General features: G+C 32.8%; 2 protein-coding genes across 6 annotated transcripts in view; one reads left to right on the top strand and one right to left on the bottom strand.

The window, feature by feature from the left end:
• Positions 1 to 13,203, bottom strand: part of LOC145284874 (methyltransferase-like protein 25B) — a 78,242-nt gene extending 65,039 nt beyond the window's left edge. The window contains exons 1-2 of the mRNA XM_080133896.1: positions 12,571 to 13,203; positions 1,182 to 1,446 (exon numbers count right to left, since the gene is read on the bottom strand). The gene's annotated coding sequence lies outside the window, so the exon portion shown is untranslated. The remainder of the gene's footprint in view (positions 1 to 1,181; positions 1,447 to 12,570) is intronic.
• The window catches only part of LOC145284875 (acetyl-coenzyme A transporter 1-like), a 91,978-nt gene that overhangs the window by 5,744 nt on the left and 65,062 nt on the right, over positions 1 to 21,172 (top strand). The window contains exon 1 of one of the 5 annotated variants that reach the window (XM_080133900.1): positions 6,160 to 6,872. The exons of 1 other annotated variant lie outside the window; for it this stretch is intronic. The gene's annotated coding sequence lies outside the window, so the exon portion shown is untranslated. Of the gene's footprint in view, positions 1 to 6,159; positions 6,873 to 11,183; positions 11,206 to 13,251; positions 13,546 to 14,656; positions 15,072 to 21,172 lie in introns of those variants that run through there. 3 more of the 5 variants (XM_080133901.1, XM_080133899.1, XM_080133898.1) reach the window with 3 other exon arrangements.

Here is a 21,172-nt window from a genome sequence, read left to right as displayed (position 1 = left end):
AAGAAAACTCGAAACATCTCTTCTGTGAGAAAGAGGTTGCAGGGAAGAGAAAAGGACATCCCCTACAAGGCTACGAAGTCTGCCTATCAAGGCAGGATAAGTCCTTTCTAGAAGCTCCTGCCCAAATGTAGCAACAGTACTCCATCCTTGGATGTACCTGGTTCTTATATAGATAGAGAATTGCATCAGCAGTGAGATATCTACTGGATTGATAGAAGGATCCCACCATTTTTCCAGTGGACTTGGCAACGGATTTAATGTATGTGTTCCATTTCAGATCAGGAGTAAATGTCAAGCCCAGAAGCTTGTCAAAACATGAGGCCTCCCCAAAATGGGAGCCATTCATTTCAATTGATGCCAGATGGGGATCAGAGTGTGGATGATGTAAAGATAAAAGCTTGGTTTTAGATGCATTAAAAGTAACACGCCACTTCTTTCTCCATTGTACCACTTGCTCAAGATCAGAGGAGAGAGAGAATCTGAGAGAACTTGGTCGTTTATGGTCTTAGATGTGCTACCATAGATAGTAGCATCATCGGCATAAATGTCTACAAATGATGTAAGGATGTGATTTGGAATATCATTAATATAGATCAGGAAGAGAGTTGGGTCCAGAATGGACCCCTGAGGGACTCCAGCATTAATACTGTGAGCTTCTGATTTCTGCCCATCAACCACTACTCTTTTGAATCTATCAGAGAGAAATGATTTAATAATTGAGAAGACATTTTCAGCTATACCGTAGTTGTAGATTTTGTGAAGTAAACCTTTATGCCATACTCTATCAAAGGCCTTTGATATGTCAAGAGCAATTTCCCTAGAAAGGTAGCCTCCGTCGAGATTCACTAATCCTATGAGATATAACTGTAAGCACATCTGCTGTAGATCTAGCAGAACGGAAACCATATTGCATGTCGCTCAGAAGATTATTTTTGCTGAGATGGTTGATTACTACTCTTTTTAACACAAATTCCAGCAACTTACTCATGACGCACAGAAGACTTATTGGCCTGTACTGAGAGGGAGATGAGCGATCACTTGAATACAGGGCATACTGATGAGATTTTTCAGGGTGATTGGAAGCATCACAGAGACAAAAACAAGTGTGTGAAAAAAATGTTTGAAAGATAATGAAATGTATTAGTTTGGAAGAACCACGAATAAATACATTTCATTCTTACTTTAAAAAGATGTCGGATTTTTATTTATTTCCTGTTTTATTTGTTTGTCCGTTTGCAACAGTACCAGACAACATATGGGTCTAGGAGGTTTGAAGTGTAACGTCAGTTAAAAAGTCACGGCCATGTTACATCTGTGTGAGACTATTCATATAATAGTGTGTATGTTAGTACTGTTTAATATTCCGTGAATATATCTTGTGCTTTTGCTGCTTGTTGAGGGGCCTTTCGCCCCCAAAATGGCTTAGGCAGGATTATGTGTTGGTCTCTGAAAGAAAAAAAGGAAGAAAAAAAAATGTTATTTTTACCTTTTTTGTATGATGCATTAGAACTTAATAATTCTATTTTTACTCTTATTCGCCACAAACAAGGCACAGTGTCACTTAGATGTGAGGAGTTACTATTTGAGATCATATCTATAGAGACACTATGTAGGGAGTTGAACAGCAATATGTCTGTTCACATTACACTTGAACTTCTGCATGTCAGTACAGTCTGGGATGCAGGAGACAAGGAGGGAATTTCAAAGTCTAGCAGTTCGATGGAAGAAACTATTAGAGTAGAAGGCTTTCTGGCATTTAGGGATTTCTACAATGGAGGAGTGGGAGTTTGCTGCTTGTCGGATTAGTTGGAGGTATTTATATCAAAAAGGCAAACGTGCTATGAGTTCATCATTAGAGCACATTGTATTAAAATATTGGTAAAACAGGCACAGGGATGCAACATTGCTATGATAGGATAAGGGTTTGAGCTTGGTTGATAGTGCAGGACCTATTAAGTTGGAGATACTGTGAGATGTGAGTAATTTTCTAGCACAGTAGGGGGAGCCCACCTTCTTTGCAGCAACCTTGGCAATGTCTTCAATATATTTTTCAAATTTATGGTTTCTGTTAATGTTAAGCTGATGACTTTGAACAAAGAGTTATCAAGTTGTATATTATTAATCATGCCAATCCGTAGTTGAGAAGGATGCTTGTAATTGTTAAAGGAAAACATTGACAACATTGAATGCTATCCATTTACGGCCTCATTCCACTACAGACTGGAGGTCATTCTCTAAGTTTTCAGCAATTGTCTTAAATATGTGTACATTCGTTTTCCTCTCGTATCTCTTATAGATCGTAGTGTCATTAGCAAATATGCCCATCTCGGAGACAATTTTATCTAGGTATTTTTTGATGAATATGAGGAATAATAAAGGTTCAAGGATCAGCCCCTGTGGTACACCTACATTTACAAAGTGCCTTCAATAAATTTCCAGATTTTTTTTTTGTATGAACGCTTTTATTTATAGTATACATGTGAAACTCTAGTCCCCTTTGAAGTAATCTCCTCCGGCTGCAATGCACTTTTTGTACCATTCCAACAACTCCTGGAAAGTCCAACGAAAATTCTTTTGTGTAAGTGTGTCACTGACTGTTGTCACAGCCTTTTTCATCTCCCCAATTGTCTCATAACAGCCTCTAAGGTTTTCCTTGAGCTAAGGAATAACCAAAAATCACAAGGAGCAAGGTCTGGACTGTAGGGAGGGTGAGGAACTGTCTTGATGCCCATCTTGTTTAAATAGTCTGTGACAAGGATGGAGTTGTAGACTGCACACTTGGTACAAACTTCACACAAATCTTCTGCATCTTCAGTTCCTCATGAATAATTGTGTGTACAGTTTCCACACTGACATCAAACTATACACTTATTGTCTCTATAGACACACGATGGTCCTTATCCATTAAATTCTTTATTTGGCCAATCAACTCTGGTGTTCTGACTTCCTTACTCCTCTCACACCTCTCATCATCGCTCACAGTCTCCCTGTCTTCCTTGATTCTCTTATGTCACTCAAAAACTTATGCTCGATGCATGCAAGATGGTCCAAAAACAGTCTGAAGCATTCCATACGTTTTTGTGTCATTTTTCCCAAGTTTAAAACAGAATTTTATTGCATATTATTCTTCTAAAGTGCCCTCACGTCCAGATTGCATTTTTGAAATTCACCACCTGTGACAATCTGACTTTAGTAGTGTGTATTTTAATTCATGCTGTAGCTGTTCATTTGAATCTGAAATCATAAAAATTGGTCAGTCATCTCATAAGATGTATAGCAATAACATACTGAATTTTCAAGAGTTTATGACAATTTTAAATGCTTGTACAAAAGTTCTGGAAACTTATTAAGGAAGACTTGCATTTATATCATAACTAGCTTAGGTGCCCGGCGTTGCCTGGGTGTATGGAGGTGTGCGTAAGGGTGTTGGTTGCAAAAAAAAAAAAAAAAAAAAAAGCAAAATTGCGAGCGCATAAAAAAAAAAAAAATTAGTAATGTACAGGAGGAAAAGGAGGTGAAAAAAAGCAAACGGCCTTATCAATGGGCTCACTGCGATTGTGACGTCACTGGCAGCTGAAATAACGTCTTTTATGGGATGTCGTTGATACGAGATTTGAATGACTTGCAAAAATGTTGACAAAAAAAGTAACCTCTCCTTGTAAAAACCGGTCGAGTTGACGGTGAAAGAATGTTTTTGGCCAATTTTTCGATATTTGTCGTCTGAGACATTGAGCTTTAAGACGATGCCAAATTTGTCATGGTCCAGCGCATCTGTCAAGTTTCTAGCAGACATACAAACACACACACACACACACACACACACACACATTTTTCCTTTTATATAAGAGACTAGTCTGGGTGCGCGGGTGTTTGGAGGTGTGTTGAGCAAAAAAAGAAAAAAGTGGTAGTACCGCTAAGGAGGAAAAGAACGTGACCCCCCCCCAAAAAAAAAAAAACGTGGCGTCGTTGCCGTTGCGTCCATTGCCAAGCCGGAAGTGGCAATGATTTAAATTAAGGCTAGTCAATCGAAAAGAGTGGATGACTTCCGGAAATATCGACAAAAAAGCGAGACCTCCCTGTAGAAAAGTGCTCAGTTGAGGGTGATCCTTCACCCTAAACTGGGCACTTTTCTACAGGGAGGTCTCGCTTTTATTAACGTTTTTAGTCAATTTTTCGATATTTGTCGTCCGAAGGGTTGAAATTAAACGATACCGATCTCGTGAAAATCCGTCACCTCTGTCGAAAGTTTTAGGCAGACATACATACATACATACAAACTTACATGCATACATTTAAACACAGGTGAGATTTATATAAAAGATGTTTGGACGTATGAGTTAACTGAAAGAAACTGATGATTTTTAATTTTGTCCAATCAAGAGTTGATATGTAAATACAATATTTATTACCGCTGCCAACAGTTATATTCACAACGTTTCGGTTGAAATAATCTCCCACTTTCTTCAGGTACGCGCCCCAACATCACATCCGCCCCCCCCCCGCTCGCGCCCCCAATGTAAACAGTAAAATCTTCGGAAAATGTTAAATGGTGTTCTAATTGGTGAATGTCGGTGCGTTACTTACGGGTAAACGTTTAACTAAACTGCAGAAGCACCTATTAAGCCACATCAGTTCTATAATTAAATCCCCCCTCCCGCAAAAAAAGAATGAAAAACATAAAGATGTTTGGTGCTTATGTTTTTGTAAACCACATTACGTGAGACAAAAAAAAAAGTCCCCCAATTTGTTGTACTTTTCTTTAACTGTAAGTCATTAAAAAAAAATGTCAGTCCGTAATTTTTTGATTGGTACGCCATGTGAGAAGGCAGTTTGCTAGGTGAAACAAGCCGTTGTTTATGCTGCAGCATAGCGTAAACGGAAGCAGCAAAATGGTGGAAAGTTGTTCGGGGGGTTAATACCATGCAAACGGAAAATTTGCCCCAAGTTTGACTATCAGATTCGTTGTCAGCGACCTCAATTACCTATAAAAAAACAAATTAGAGTGGTTGGTGTTCTGTAGTAGCGGATCTGGATATTTACCGAACATTTTAATAAAACTAATAATAAATAAATGGTAAATTTTTAGGATGTGTCCCAGCATATTATAAACACTCCAACCTCTCTATGTTGCCGCTTTCGGAATAAACACCCTCAACTTCAAAAGCCGTTCTTAACATGGGGTGGTCGGGGGTGTTTATACTACGCTGGGGCAGGTCGTAAAATAATACCAAATAAATAAATAAGCCGACGTTATAACTGAGAATTTCGGAGGATGTCAATTAAAAAATACATAATTAAAAAAAAAAATTAAATCAAATTATTATAATCAAGCTTTTTAATGGCAGAAACAAATATAAAATAACTGACTTGTTCGGATTTTTGCGACCAAGATTAATTTTATGTACAATGTTTTTTTTTTGTTTTTTTTTTAAATCTTTCTTTGTGCGTTTTTAATACACTGTAATATTTAAAGTGCGATGTATGTTAGGTGGTAAGTGAAGGATAAATCTTTCTAGACCGAGGCAATTTTTATGCATAATAAAATCACAAGTATAAACAATCGAGATTTTTAAAAATATATTTTATTCACATATCTTTTATAACTTTTATTTTTATAAAGATGAAGTGTAGTCACTGTAGTAAGTATCACAAGATACAAATCTTTTTATAATTTTCATTTTATTTAAAAAAAAAAACTCAAAAAACTTGCTATTTGCTTACTTCTCCATAAAGACAAAAAGTAAGTTTAGCGGCCGAAATTTTCAGTTTCTAATGTTTTGTAATTAATATAGTTCATTCTCTTTATTTTTAAAATTTTTATTATAATTATAATAATTATTAGTTTTATTAAAGTTCTGTAAATATATAAAAAAAAAACGCACTCAGAAAGACACCTATTTATTTTAATAAATTTTATTAAGTTTACGTTCGTTTTACTTACACAAAAAGTTTTGTGTAAATAGAATTTTTTTTAAATCCTTAAAAGTTTTGTAAATATTTAATATTAAAGAAAATGTTTTGTAAATATATATTTTTTCTTTTAAATCTTAAAAAGTTTTGTAAATATATTTAAAAAATATCTTGCTTGCGAACATTCGACCATGTTTGCTATTTGACGTGTTTACAAACAACCAACGGCAATGTCAAGGTAAAACAACCGGTGCCACATGAAATGTTCGGCAATCTTTCTCTTCTGCTACGGGGTATCTAATCTTTACTTGATCCAATTTTTCTTATTCCGTCAGCCATTGGATTATCGTTTTCCTTAGTTATTATCGCCTGTAGTAAAGAATTTAACCTTCAACCCCCAAAAGAATGTAATTCAGAACTTATTGTAACCCAATGCTATTTCGCCATGTGTTCATTCATGCAGAATCCACTGTATGAAAACTTTTGCCCACCTCCTAAAAAACCAAAGAAACAAAAAAACGAAACTGATCCGAAATAACTTATATATTCCAACAGTCTATATATAATGATAATGATAACGAAATTGCGTGGAATTAAGAGAAAATGAAGAAAATCTTTCACGTAAAAAAAAATAAGAAATAAAAATAAAACAAAAAGCAACAACAAAAAACAACCACAAAAAAAAAAAATGCATATACAAAATGTAATTTTTCTTTTTCGTTGTGCGAATACTGGGTAAAGTAAGGCCTGACCATATGCCAACACGAACTTACTGTACAACCTCAGGAATCAGCATTAATGTTTGTTTACTTGAGAACTTAGATATACTGGCACTAGCAGTATTGCTAGTCTGTAATCCGGTAATAAATCCCTTCCCGAAGGAAAATATAAATAACTAATGCCCGGGAGGATGGCCATTTGGGAACAAATAAAACCACACTACTTCGATCCCAAGACGAGAAGTAAGTACGTGCATGCATGTGTGTATAATAACTAGGGCCATGACAACAGCATATTCTTTCCATTGTTTTGACTCTAGTTGATATCTTATGTTTTTATACAGTGGTTGTTCTCGATTGATTTGTGTCGGATATATACTCGAGAGTCAAAACAATAAGAATATTCTCTTGTCATAACCCTAATAATAAAAAAAGGAAAGTTGAAAATTGTTTCTATGTTCGTGTTTACTGTTTATTCAAAGACTTCCTTAATCATCTTGATGAAGTCTTTGAATAAAGAAAGACGATATGAGCACAGAAACAATGTTTTACCTTTCTATTTTTCCCTTTTAATTACGTTGGATAAATTTCATAAATCATTTTTACGTAAACATTTAGTTATCGATATATATATACATTCAGGAGTATGTTTCACTCAACTAGTTATAACTAAAGACTTTATCAGGTGCTGTTGCTCTTACAAAAGCCAAGTCCTTAATGCTTAATATGTAAAAATAAATAAAGTACCCCTTGCTCGACCTTGGTATTGAGCACTCTTATATAACCTCGATAAATTCATTGGATGTTTCAACTTTTGAACAATATTAACCTGGAATAATTATATACACACACACACAAATTAATCGCTGTAAATAAATCGTTATTTTTTCACGTTTCAAAAAACCCGGATTTTATTTTGTGTTGGTTCTGTTGCTTTAACTTGTCAGATTTTATTTTCGCTGACAATATGGACAGCCATGGGGGCTGATCTATATAAGCACATTATTTTTTTTTTCAATGCAGCAGCGAAAGATTAAGTGGGTTTGTATTACAATCCACAGAGGTACGAAAAAGTTGTCAAAAAACAAATATATAAGAAATAAATGTTATCAGAAGCAAGATAAATTACTTTTCTACTTCACTGCATAAGGTTTTAGTGTTTTTATTTAATGTCAAATGTTTATTCGGTTAAACAAGTGGTTTTCAGCGCTACTCGAGAACAAGAAAAAATGGCTGCTATGTCTCTTTAAACCTTTGAAGTTTCGATAATCACTTCAAAATAAGGAATAAAACAAAATGGTGGTAGAAACCCACCCAATAAATGTTACAATAACATTTGTTGGGTGGGTTTCTACCACCATTTTGTTTTATTTCTTATTTTGAAGTGATTATCGAGACTTCAAAGACATCGCAGTCATTTTTTCTTTTTTTTTTTTTTTTTTGAACCGAATAAACATTATCCATTAAATAAAAACTTATCCAGTTAGGTAGAAAAGTAACTTATCTTGCCTTTGATAGCATTTATTTGTTATATATTTATTTTTTAACAACTTTTTCGTACCTATGTGTATTGTAATACAAACCCAAACTTGTAAAAACTTGGGTAAACATTATAAAAAACGTCTAACAAAAGAAGTAGACGAGTTTTTTTTTTTTTTCCGACGGGTACTCTTTCCACCCACGCATTTTTAGATAAACTAATGATAATTAGGTGAAAGTTTTTGCAAATGTTAAACATGTCAATAAGTTTGAGTAGAATTGGGTTGTGCTAGGACGGTCGCTCGCTTTGGTTTAGGCATTAATTAGGCAACAATTCAAAAAAAAAAAAAAAATTTTTTTTTACTGAAATCATGTTTTTAGTAAAAAATACACACACACACACACACACACACAGAGGGTGTCCACAAAGTTTCAAACTATCATGTTAATTTCTTTGTGACTGGTTAGATTATGTAGTCAGACTTTGTGGGCACCCTGTGTGTATTTGTTTAGTTTAATCAAAACATTTAAAAAAATGAAAATATCCGCTTTGGAATCAAGTTCACATAAAAAAAAAAATTGCTTAATTTGATCAAATATCTTTCTTTTTTTTTTTTTTTTTTTTAATTTTTTTTTTTTACATCATACAACTTTTTTTTAAAATATGGGTATTCTGAACAAGAATAAAATTATATTTATTCAAACTATGAAGCAAGTTTCACTGTACATATGAAACTCCGAAATGCAAATTAGGTCGGAAAAATATAGTCGCCATTTTTATGAACAAATTGAGAAATAGGCACGCTAAATAAAAACGATAACTGAAGTTTATAAACAATGTCCATTAAGTAGAAAATGAATTTGTGTAATTGTTCTTCTGCCCTCGTCTCTTTCTCGATTTGTTTATTAAGATGGCTATTATATTTCTTCAGTCTAGTTTTAATTTAAGCGTTACAAATATACGATGAAACTTAATAATTACTTAGTGTTTTTAATTTTTCTTTTTTTTTTTTTTTTTTTTTTTACATGTAAAACAAAGCAGTCCGCTGCCTAAAATGCCAATTAAATTTTATTGACTAGTTTTGTCAATTTTTCGCAGCTGTGACAGGACAAAATTAAACCATCTATTGATTTGTTGTTGAATTTGTGTTGATTCCATTTTTTATTTTTATTTTGCAAATTTCTTCTCTGATTTTTGCAGATTTCTTTCCATTTTTATTTGCATTTGATCCTGATTTTTATGAATTATTTTGTAAATACAAAGAATATATAAAATAATTTAAATGAAATAAGAATCATCCTAAATGCTACACAATTATACAAAATGTAGAAAATATGCATAAATAGAACTGAGCGTAATAGTTAGGCATGGCCAAAATGGAAGAAGAGAGTAAGTATATTTTGATGTAGTCTCTCTTTAAATATCTACCAAAAATCAAGTAATTTTCCAATCAATACAAAGTTTTCACCGATTATTAAGTGAAGAATGAACTTTATAATGGTGTACAGTTTTTTTATAATCGATATTTATTTATATATTTTTTTTGCCTACAGCCATCCCCTCATTTATTTGTTGGTATTAATATGCTTAAAATAATCAGCCGAAACTGAACAAAATATATTGTATTGTGGGGAGGGTGAGGATTGTAGATTAAACAAACAACCCCCCCCAAAAAAAAAACAACTGCACATGTATCAGATTTTCTGAATTTTGAATGTGTTTAATTTTTCATTTTTGTGTTTTGAGTGTGAAATTTGTTGAATATGTTAATAATTATCTTTCAGATTAGCAAAAAAAAAAAAAAAAAAAAAAAGTATGTATTTGCGAAAAACACTTTTAAATCTTTGAAAAATAAATTAATAATTTTCTTTTAATGGACCCAATATTGCTAATATACCATTAAATAGGAAACGCTTTGAAGAATCGATACTAAAAAGAAAAAATCAATAAAGAACTGTGCATTTTACTAAAAATATAATTTCTTTCTGCAATTTCTCGTTAATTTACCTACGGTAAAGCAAGAGTGATACTAGATGCAGGAGTTGTTTTCAACGCATACGATGCCTAGCATTCTCAAAATGGTCACCCATCTGATACTGACCAGCCTCATCATTGCTTAACTTAAAAAAATACATGACTAAATGAAGTTTATTTAATCCTATCAAGGCCCCCGTAGTTTATTTCAAACTATCATTAAATTTTGTCTTTTTAATTTGGCTATGCGAAATCAATAGTGTGATGTAAAAATCTTATTATTGAGTAACTTTTTGAAATTCAGGTACTTATAATATTTTTGCATACAATTTTCTTTGAATGAGCCCAATATTGCTAATATACCATTAAATAGGAAATGCTTTGAAGAATTGATGCCAAAAAAGAAAAAAAAAATCGATAAATAATTATGCATTTTGCTAAAAATATAATTTCTTTCGGTAATTTGCCGTTATGTGATATTTCCTCATCTATGGTAGATCATGAAAGCCTACACACAGTTGTTCGTATTTACAAACAGTTATCTCCACCTTTTCCTGTGACTTGTGCTTGACTTGTGTTGGGGACTTGAATACTTGGTCCTGATGGCAAGACAGGGTCAAGACGACCAAACGTGATACTAAATGCAGGAGTTGTCTCCAACACATATGACGCCTAGCAATCACAAAATGATCACCCATCTGATATTGGCTAGTCTCATCGTTGCTTAACTTAGGGCGTTATGTAGGCAACAAATATATATATATATATATATATATATATATATATATATATTATATATATATATGTCGCTTATGAAAAAAGAATAAAACCCTTATAAAGTTTACCTTTTACTTAATAGTCAAAACAAATGTTAAAAATACATGGAAATTTACAAGACTAAATGAACTTATTTATATTTTTATAGTATTCTGCTTTTCATATGATAAACCTCAGGCTTTTTTCTTTCAGCGAGAAAAGTTATTCCATAAAGGATTTTAAAAGATTTTAATTCCATTTTTGGCTATGTCTAAATGAACATAATGAATTTTTGTTCCCTTTTGAAGAAAAAAAAGCAGTAAAAAGAAAGATAGCTCTAGTCTTGCACTATTGAGCTATTTAAAGGTATTTTGTGTTTTTTTAAATATATTTGAGTGTATGTAATATATATATATATATATATATATATATATATATATATATATATGAGTTAAATCACAGATTTGATAATCAAATTAATCGGTGGCTTATTAAATATATTATATTGAGATAATATGTTCAAAATGATTCCAGTCAAAAAGGAAAAGCTCAATATATAAAATAGAGCATACATGCTTATTTAATTATATTTCACCTTTTATTTATATCGGTCCTTTAATTTATGAAGTTCAATGTCATTAAGAGCATTTATAATATAAAGGGCAAAAATCTGCTTAAATGTATGTATGTTTCGCAAAAACTTTCGACAGAGGTGATGGATTTTCACAAGATTGGTATCACTTTGAAGCTCGATCCTTTGGATGGCAAATATCGAAAAATTGGCCCAAAACAATTCCTTCACCCTCAAGTGGGCACTTTCCTACAGGAAGGGATAGCAAAAAATCGTTCCTTCATGACAGTCAAACACGCATGTGCCAAAAACCTTCTTTCTTGAATTAAGTTTAAATATTAAAAAAAAACGGCCTAATTTTGCTCATGCGTTCATAGACCAGTCGGTATTGTAGCAGCGTCGTTATCTTAAGATTGCACGTTCGAGCCTAGATATGATATATTTTTTTTTGATTTTTAACGTTTTGATATCGAAACAGGGTTATTTATGCCATGTATTTGTTTTATTTTTTCCATCACGTTCGCTGTTTTTTTTGTTTTTGTTTTTTTGATTTAAAAAAAAAAATGTTTTAACATCGTTCGCTTATTTTTTATTTCGCATCATGTTCAGTTTTTTTTTATAATATTTAAATACGGTTATTACGTTCGCTTATTCGTTATTTTCCATCCCCCCCACGCCTCCAAACACCCTGGGCAACGCCGGGTACCCCCGCTAGTATATAAATAAATGACAAAAGTCTATATTTCAAATTTCAAGATGTTGACCAACTTACCGTTTATTTCTTTAAGTATGTTGAAATGCATAATTCTAAACAGCACCTGTTTCATAGCGCAGAATCATTCATGTAATTATATCAATTTTTTAATTTATTTTGCCCTTAATTCATCAGAACCCCCCCCAAAAAAAACTTACCAATTTTAAAAGAAAATAAAAGAATATGGACATCATTACAAAATCCGAAAAAAGTTGCAATTAATTTTCAATTTGTTACATCAAGTTTGAATTTTCAAAAATTGAAATAATAATTACATGAAATATTCTGCGCTACGAAACAATTGCTGTCAAGCATTGAGCATTTCAATGGTAAGATGGTCAATATCTTAAAATTTGGAATATAGATTTTTGTCATTATAAATAAATAATTATGCATTTATACCTACAAACGCTAGTGTTTCATGCTTATGCAAGCATCAATGTAGGTTAACAATTCCTGCCAGTCGTCAGATTCGAACCGAGCCATGAAGCTATCTTTAACTCCAATTGCTGATCCTCTGCCCCAGGGCCACCAACAATTGTAACTGAATTGTATCAATGAAGACAATTAAGAGCTATTAAACGTCGAATTCAGGCGAATACAATGACAATCTAGAGTGTTCGCATGAGTGGAAATCATGAACATTGCTCCAATCTCTGGTCCCCCCCCCTCGCCAATCCTTCATGAAAAACACCCGTCTAGCTAAAACCACTGTAAGTAATTTCCCCCACTCTTTATCTGTGCCTAAATCAAAACGTAGATTCCATGAACATAGCTTTTTTTCTGAGAAGTACACGCCTGTGGAATTCTCTTCCGTTTGCCTGTTTCCCACCTGACTACAACTTGGACGTCTTCAAGTCCAACATAAACAAATTCTTGATTAATCGCCCCCTTAAGTAAGACGCTTTATCAAATCTCCAATACCAACTATTACTACGGTATTATCCCATTGATTATTGTACACAAAATAACCCTTACCCCCCGAGTGGCTTACGGGCCTTAATAAGTGGTGATCCCCATGTAAAAAAAAAAAAAAAAAGACGCTAGATCATGAGATTTGAACACTGCCACGAAGCCACCTTTATATATTACACACATCAGGAATGAAACCATTCAGGTTGAAACGAACGAGTTGTGTGTAGTTTATTTTTATTTTTTTATTACTAGCCTCTCCTATTTTTTTTGACTACAATCAGAATTTGGCATTATCTTACCCGTTCCGGGTAGGGTGGGTGTAGCTTGCCTGTCGTCTGACATGCCCTCATTTGAAACTACAGATTTTTTGTTTCCAGCTGAGAATGATTAATCCCTACATGAAAAATGAAAGAACAAAACAAAAAAATGATTACCTTTTTGTGTCTAATTTTGCTCTCGTCGGGAGGTAAGTAAAAAGACTCGAGTTGTTCATTGTTTAAAATGAGTCCCTTAAATTTAATCATAATCATTACGTTTCTGAATTTTTGAGATGAGGATTGCTTTTTCGTATTATGTTCTTCGGACTACTGTTCTCGCATTGTCATTTTCATAATGTTTTGGTCGATGTAACCTCCAACCTTCAAGCGTATCTTGTCAAACTCGGAAATCTTTGTCGAACTCTGGAATCTGCACGGAATTTCGTACAGAACCCTTTATTTAATTCACAGGGAGTAGAGTGCTCTCGTTCCGTCAGCCATGACTGGATAGAGATCCTAAGTATTCGCAATTGTATTTTCGGTCGCTCACATTGAGGATGCAATCTTTAACCTCCAGAAGATCCACGACGCAGTGGTTGGAGTACTTTATAAAATTCAGTTGTAAAAGTGACCTGAGAGTTCAACGTTCAATTCTCAGTGTGGGCAACCGAAAGTAGAATTGCAAATTACTTAGCGTTTTAAATAATAGTAATCAAGTAAAAAATGGAATTTTTACTTGATTAAATAATTCGACAGAAAAATGATTTGTTTTAATTTAATTATTTTTGTTGTGCAATAATTTATATTAGTTTGAAATATGTTAAACTTAAAAAAAAAAAAAAAACGTTAATGAATGGAATGATTGTTTTAGTCGAAAAAAAAATCTACTGCTGCGAATTTGAAATTGAACGAGAAAAAGCGAAAGTAGTTCAAAATTCAGAATGACGTCTCCTACAGGAAAACTATGCATAAGTTCAGTCATCATAACAATGCAATTTGCAATTCCCTCTGATCCATTCGGGCGGAATAAGAAATAAGAAACATTATTTTTGGAACGCCCCTGTACCTCTGTCGATGAATTTTGCTTACAATAAGGTTATAAAGTCAAGGCACCTGGCACCTCTACAGAATTTAAAGCGAACTTTATTATTATTATTATTATTATTATTATTATTAAACTCTAGCCCTAAACCAACTGTAAGTTTCAGGTTTATTTCTGCAAAAATCAGTTAGGTTTAAATTTTGTAGAAGCACTGAAATCAGTTTAACTTGTGCATGTAGGGAAGGGACAGAACCTCTGAGAGAACACTCTGCAAAGGTGCAAAAAGTCGCAGAGAATAGATCCGTCGGCATTCACAGGCAATTGCGCCTCAGGCGACCGACTATAAACCAAACTCGCTTCCGAACGAAGTAAAACTTGAGAAGATGCACCCCTCGGACCATACCTCATCACAACAAAAAAAAAGGGGGGGGGGTAATGATTCGGGATAGACCCTACTAGGTTGTCTGAATGTTGCTAAGACGAACCTCGCTGATATGACAATCGGTTAAACCAATCGACAGTGGGATTACGTGGAGAAAATGGAGACCGTCTTTCATGTAAAAAAGAAAAGAAAAAACACGTGTACATAAAGCAATTTATTTATTTATTTTTTTTGTGAGGGCATTGCGTAAAGCGAGATCTGGCCATATGCTACTTCGGACTTGTGATATTTATTACACTCTTCGTTTTAAGGTTAGTTTCATTTGAATATCTATATATATCAAATGCAGCTAGTAAGAAAATACTTTTCAGTTAGAACTTAAAATTTAAGTTTTAAATATATTTTTTGTAGTGCCCCCGTCGTCCGTATAACAATAAAATAATGTCTAGTTAGTATAATATCATTGTCAAACTTGGCAAAATAAATACAGCTATCTTTGTTTTTAAATTAAAGTGCCTATATAGATTAACCTCCATGGCTGTCAATATTTGGTAAAATCTGATAAGGAGTTACAAAATTCGAAAAGCAACCATAAAACGGAATCTAAAAAAACGAAAACAGAAAAAATACCCCCCCCCAACAAGCAAAACACACTGATTTATTTGCATTGTATTTTGTTTGATTTTTGAGCGACTATTGAGACTACAAAGATGAGTCTGTCACATGTCTGCCGTTTTTTTCTTGTTCTAACGTAACACTACTTGCGTTTCAAACTAAATAAACGCTTTAAAATAATTTAAAACACCAGACACGTGTGTGTGTGTGTGTGGGGGGGGGGGGAACGCCCGGCACGGGCACGGCTCCTTAGAAAAGAGAGCATTCTTGATTGGAACAAAATAAAACTTGGTGTTTGAGTCACGCGAGACAAATCATTGATTGTTGGTGATAACGGGCAGTGGCGGACTGGCGGGCATAACAAGTGTCATTCGGAAAAAAATATTTTAGAATTTAGAGTAGGAGATCAGTTTTGCATATAGATTTTGTCTTTTGTTTTTGAACCCAGAATAGCAATACGGAAAAAAAATCTTGCTAGTTTTAATTTGATTTTTAACGATAGTGTTAATAACAATAACTTTAAAAGAAAAAGTAAATATTTTTGATGTATAAAAATCAAAAAGCAATGTCTGCCAACGATTAGATTATTGAATTAAATTTTGATTTTAAAGATTTTAAAATTAGCTTTGATTATTTTCAGCACAAGAAATTAAATTCAGTACCAATATTACCAACAAAATGTTCGGATTTTATTCGATTTAAAAAAAATTAACCTGCATTGAAGTAGTAACACCAACTGGTGCAAGTCCAGATTTCAACCTAAAAAAAAAAAAAAATAGACAAATCTTTATGGTGTACGAGTATCTACTCGTGATTTAAAGAAAATGTCATATTCCAAAAAAAAAAAAAAAAAAAAAAATGACGTCAATTAAGTAGTTTTTTTATATAGAAAATAATTTTACGATTTTAAGCGATAAATAGCAAATCGTAGTCATTACAGGGCCGATTTTAATCTCTATATCTGAAGAGATGTTGACGGAAGAGATAATCAGTGATGAATTTTAAATATAGCGGAGCGAGACACAGTTCCCGCTTTTGGTTTTAAAAGAAAAAAAAATACTTGATCAATTTATATGATTTTTGGAATTCCGTGACGAATATGTATAATTATAAAGATTTTTCTGTATTTTTTGTTTTTAATTAAGTTGAATTCTGAACTTACACTCACCAACTTATCACATATTTCCCACTTTATTATTTTGATGTAAAATTGTATCTTTTGCTTCTAGGCTGCCAAGCATATATATATATATATATATATATATATATATATATATATATATATATATATATATATATATATATATGAATATTCTGCGTTTCAACCACTATAGGATTCGTCAGGCTGACGTAAGCCTGACGAATCCTATAGTGGATGAAACGCAGAATATTCAGTGTAGCTTAATCGCCATATATATTTTATAAATTACTAACTAGCTAGCTCTACCTACGTATTGAGCACTTTTGAAGTAAATACTTAAAGTTTACGCATAAATCTATACTTTCGTATATTAATTTTATGTGAGTAAATGAAGTAGTTATATATATCTATCTATCTATATATATATATAGTAAATTTTGAGAAGAATTTAGAATGTGGAACCAGTGTCGCAATGTTGCATATAATTTAATGTAAAATGATCGCCCATTTCTGGACCAGTGTTTCATTAAATAGCGTTTTAAGAGCATATAACCAGAGTAAGAGGGTAAAGGGAGATTAACTACATGTATTTTATTGGGGATGGGGGATAAAATACTCTGTTGCCACCCTAGTCCCGGACTTAGTAGTAGTAGAGTTCATCATTAAGTCCTAGTTGCAACTACACCCTTCAATCAAAATCTTCCCTTAACTCTCACTAATCTTAAACCTGGGTGGCAACAGTCCCGGATCAATCCCTTAACTCCATCAGTAACCCTAAGTTCTTTTGCGTATGTCATTTCTTTTATGTTATGGATATTTTGTAGCGAAAAATCGCTTTAAAAAAAGGGGGGGGCAAATATATAACAAATAAATGTTACTAACTACACATCTGGATAATTTTTTTTAGTAGTCTAACTTATTTTAAAGCGTTTATTTATTTCGAAACAATAGTAGTGTCGAATATTTAAGTTAGAACAAGAACAAAATAACCGACATGACGCAGTCTTGATAACCGTTCAAAAATCGAAAATTAAACAAAATACTGATAGCAATCCACCCAATAAATGGCACTTAAAATAACGGTCGTCGGGGTATTTTGTTCAGTTGTCTATACTACATAATGTGCGTATTTTGTTTTAAAATTTATTGGGGTGGGGGGTTAGTTCCCAGTTAAAATTAGAGAGAAAGGAGTCCACCCCGATTTGCCGTTACCAAATTGTTGCTTTGTGCCATTTTTTGTATTTATTCTTGTGTGTCTTATTTAATTGTGTTATTTTTTACTGTGACGTAAATGAATCGGTCATAGATAAAATTATGAATGAAGAAATTCTAGCGGTAGACATATGCTTTCTTAAGATGGTTAAGACAATTCTTGAAACCGTTGACAATATGCAGACACTGATACTGCATCAGTTAATTGCAAAAAAACAAAAAAACAAAAACAAACAAAAAAGACAAAAACTAAAACAAACAAAACAAAACAAAAACGAATGCACCCCAAAATATCTGGTTCTACTTCGTTATTGTACCTATTTACAATGCCTCCCCACGGGACAAAGTTAGACACCAGGGTCGTTTTTTAACGTGGAGAAAAGGTACAAAAATAAAAATTGTCTCAGTCGTGAAGGATTTCTCCTCCACTGAAAGAGAACGAGAAATGGAAGTGCCGCATCTGTAAGAACAGATACTACACTTTGATCTTGGACAAAAACTTCGTTATTGTAGCGAAATTCGAAAATTGAAATATTGAATTTCAAGTGAAGCCAATAGTATCTATTGAATTGTCATGTCGCTGTAATGAAAATACCACAAAAATTACGACAAAATAATAAGGTAAGAAATTAATTATTAATGAAAATAGTTTTCGAAAAAAAACTTCAAGTGTGTATATAAATTAATAGCTTCAAATCACGGGAAGTAACTCGGCTCGTCTTGTTACAATAATGGTGGATGATGTCACGCGATCATCTATATGTTTTATGTAATAATGTAGCAGTGTCAGAAATCGCCATTACAATTCGTGGTAAACACTGGAATATTTAGACTTACTGTCTTTCGAAGCTTATAACTACTTGAAAAATGTAATTTAAATCCTAATTTTTTTTCCGGATCTCGGTATGAAGAAGAACCAAATCCCCAAATTTTAAAATAACAGGTTTAATAGCAAAATATGCAATATTTGTTTTTTTTTTTTAAATCGGTTTTCTTTAAAAAGAAAATCAACGAATTTTAACTTACTTCAAATATAATAAACATATATAAATTCCAAAAAATCACTTGCCTATAAAAAATACTAATCAATGGGTGCTTCCATTCTTCATTGTTAAGACTTTATCCATATTTATATTTTATATTCAATGTACTTTTTAAATAAAATAATTTTTTAAGCAATGATTCAAAAATACCGCAAATTCAGCTTGTCACAAATGGAAAAAAAAGGGGAGACAACCATCTCCCTTTCTTAGAGTTGAATATGGTGGCCTGTAAGCGCCAGAATTAATCTCATTTTCTATTTCTTGCATGTGTTTGCTGTAAACAAAAGTTGGGCTATCGTAACTTGAAAAATGATCACATTTCACTTATCAGTTTTTGCCATTAAATAAAACTACTCGACGAATTTTCCATATTTTTTTAATTCTCTTAAAGAAATATGAGTTCTTGATTTAATATATTTTATTTCTTTATCGAGTGATTTTTTTTTTTTTTTTAAATCTTAAAGAAAAAAACATTGAATGAAGCAGAAAAAATTGTTGTAGGTATTCAATCTTTTCAGGACAAAATTAAAAAAAATGTGAGGTTTCACTTAAAAAAAAATCAACATGGTTTTTTTAAAAAAGGTTTTAAACTTTTGACTTTACAGGTAAATTTGCACAAAACTATTCTTTTTTTTTGTTTTAAATTAGATTATTTTATTTATTGATCTTTTCTCTTCAATTTGTGATATATAAATTTGAGGTGAGAAAATTAATTATTTTCATTTTAATAGACATTTCAAAATGGGGGGGGGCGAATAAAAAAAAAACGATTGTCTAGAATATTATATTCGGTTTATTGGAAAGAGCATAAAATTTCACATTGAACCTGAAAATATCGTAAAAATTGAACCATTAAAAAAATTTTGATAGATTTTTAAAGTTTAAAAATTGAAAAAAATTTAACTCGTAAAATTAAATTGATTTCATTACGTAAAACAAAAAAAATAGTTGCATGAACGCACGCAGGCACTTTGTAAACACTGTTTGAAAAAAAAAAAAAAATTTCTATTATTTTTTCAACAACTTTAATAGTTTATTTTGGAAGTTATATTCCAAAAAGAAAATAAACAACTCACTTTAAAAAGAGAGGCAGATAACATTGCTTATTGTTGAAATTGTCAAAAACAGTAATTATCATTTTTTTTTTTTTTTTATTTTTTTTTTTATGAAAACTCATTTTTTCGGTTGTCGGATCTCGGTATGAAGAAGAACCAAATCCCCACACCCACACATAAAAAAATAATTTCAAACAAAAATTTGGGTATTTTTTTTATGGCAAATGTGTAGTTTAGTGGCATAAATTATTTGACCATCAAACATTTATGAAAACTATTTTATATAAAACACATTATTAGACCCAAAGGCTGAAATAAAACCAGAAAAAATAAAAATAGGCGAATAGAATTACTGAGCCGGTTTTTCTTTTCGTTAAGGTTATGGGAAAATTGATTTACCTTTTTTTTCTCGTACATAGGTTTCATCTTACTTTCTCATATTGTTTTTTTTTTTCTTTTTTACTTATTACAGATGCAGAATACGGACTTTACTGAAATAATAACGTTGATATTTAGAAACCTATTTTTAACATGGGAAAGGTGTGGCCTTTATTATTTATTCTGTACTTCTACCTAATAATTTTACAAATGATACGGTAAAAAAAAAACAAATTTTTTACAAGGGAGTCATCACTTTTCAAGGCCGGAAGGCCACTCTATGATAAGGGTTGATGAGTGTATGGTGGTCACTGAGACAACAATGTAGTGATCCTTCACTCCCCCAAACAAGTAAGTTTTCACAGGAACGTGTTAACTCAGAGTATTTTCAACCAATGAAAATTATTTCAAAACCCCAAATAAACAAGTCTATGTCAAACTAACAAACCAATGCGAACTTAGAAACTCCTATTAGATCAAGTTAACAAAATGAATTTGTTTTCTAGAATTTCAAAACTTTGAACAAAACCTCAAGAACATATACTCTACCAATATTCTCTTTCCCTTTCTTCCTCTCTCTCTCTCCCTCTCTCTTTCTTCCTCTCTCTCCCTCTCCCTTTCTTCCTCTCTCTCTCCCTCTTCCTCTCTCTCTCTCTCTCTCCCCCTTTCTTCCTCTCTCTCTCCCTCTCCCTTTCTTCCTCTCTCTCTCCTTCTCCCTTTCTTCCTCTCTCTCTCCTTCTCCCTTTCTTCCTCTCTCTCTCCTTCTCCCTTTCTTCCTCTCTCTCTCTTTCTCCCTTCCCTCTCTCTCCCTCTCCCTTTCTTCCTCTCTCTCCTCTCCCTTTCTTCCTCTCTCTCCCTCTCCCTTTCTTCCTCTCTCTCTCTCCCTTTCTTCCTCTCTCTCCCTCTCCCTTTCTTCCTCTCTCTCCCTCTCCCTTTCTTCTCTCTCTCCCTTTCTTCCTCCCTCTCCC

This window comes from Euprymna scolopes, chromosome 9, assembly GCF_053919585.1.
Source record: "Euprymna scolopes isolate OS-2025 chromosome 9, ASM5391958v1, whole genome shotgun sequence".
Taxonomy (NCBI): Eukaryota; Metazoa; Mollusca; class Cephalopoda; order Sepiida; family Sepiolidae; genus Euprymna; species Euprymna scolopes.
The sequence above is the reverse complement of the archived record's forward strand: the minus strand, read 5'-3'. Positions and strand labels throughout refer to the sequence as shown.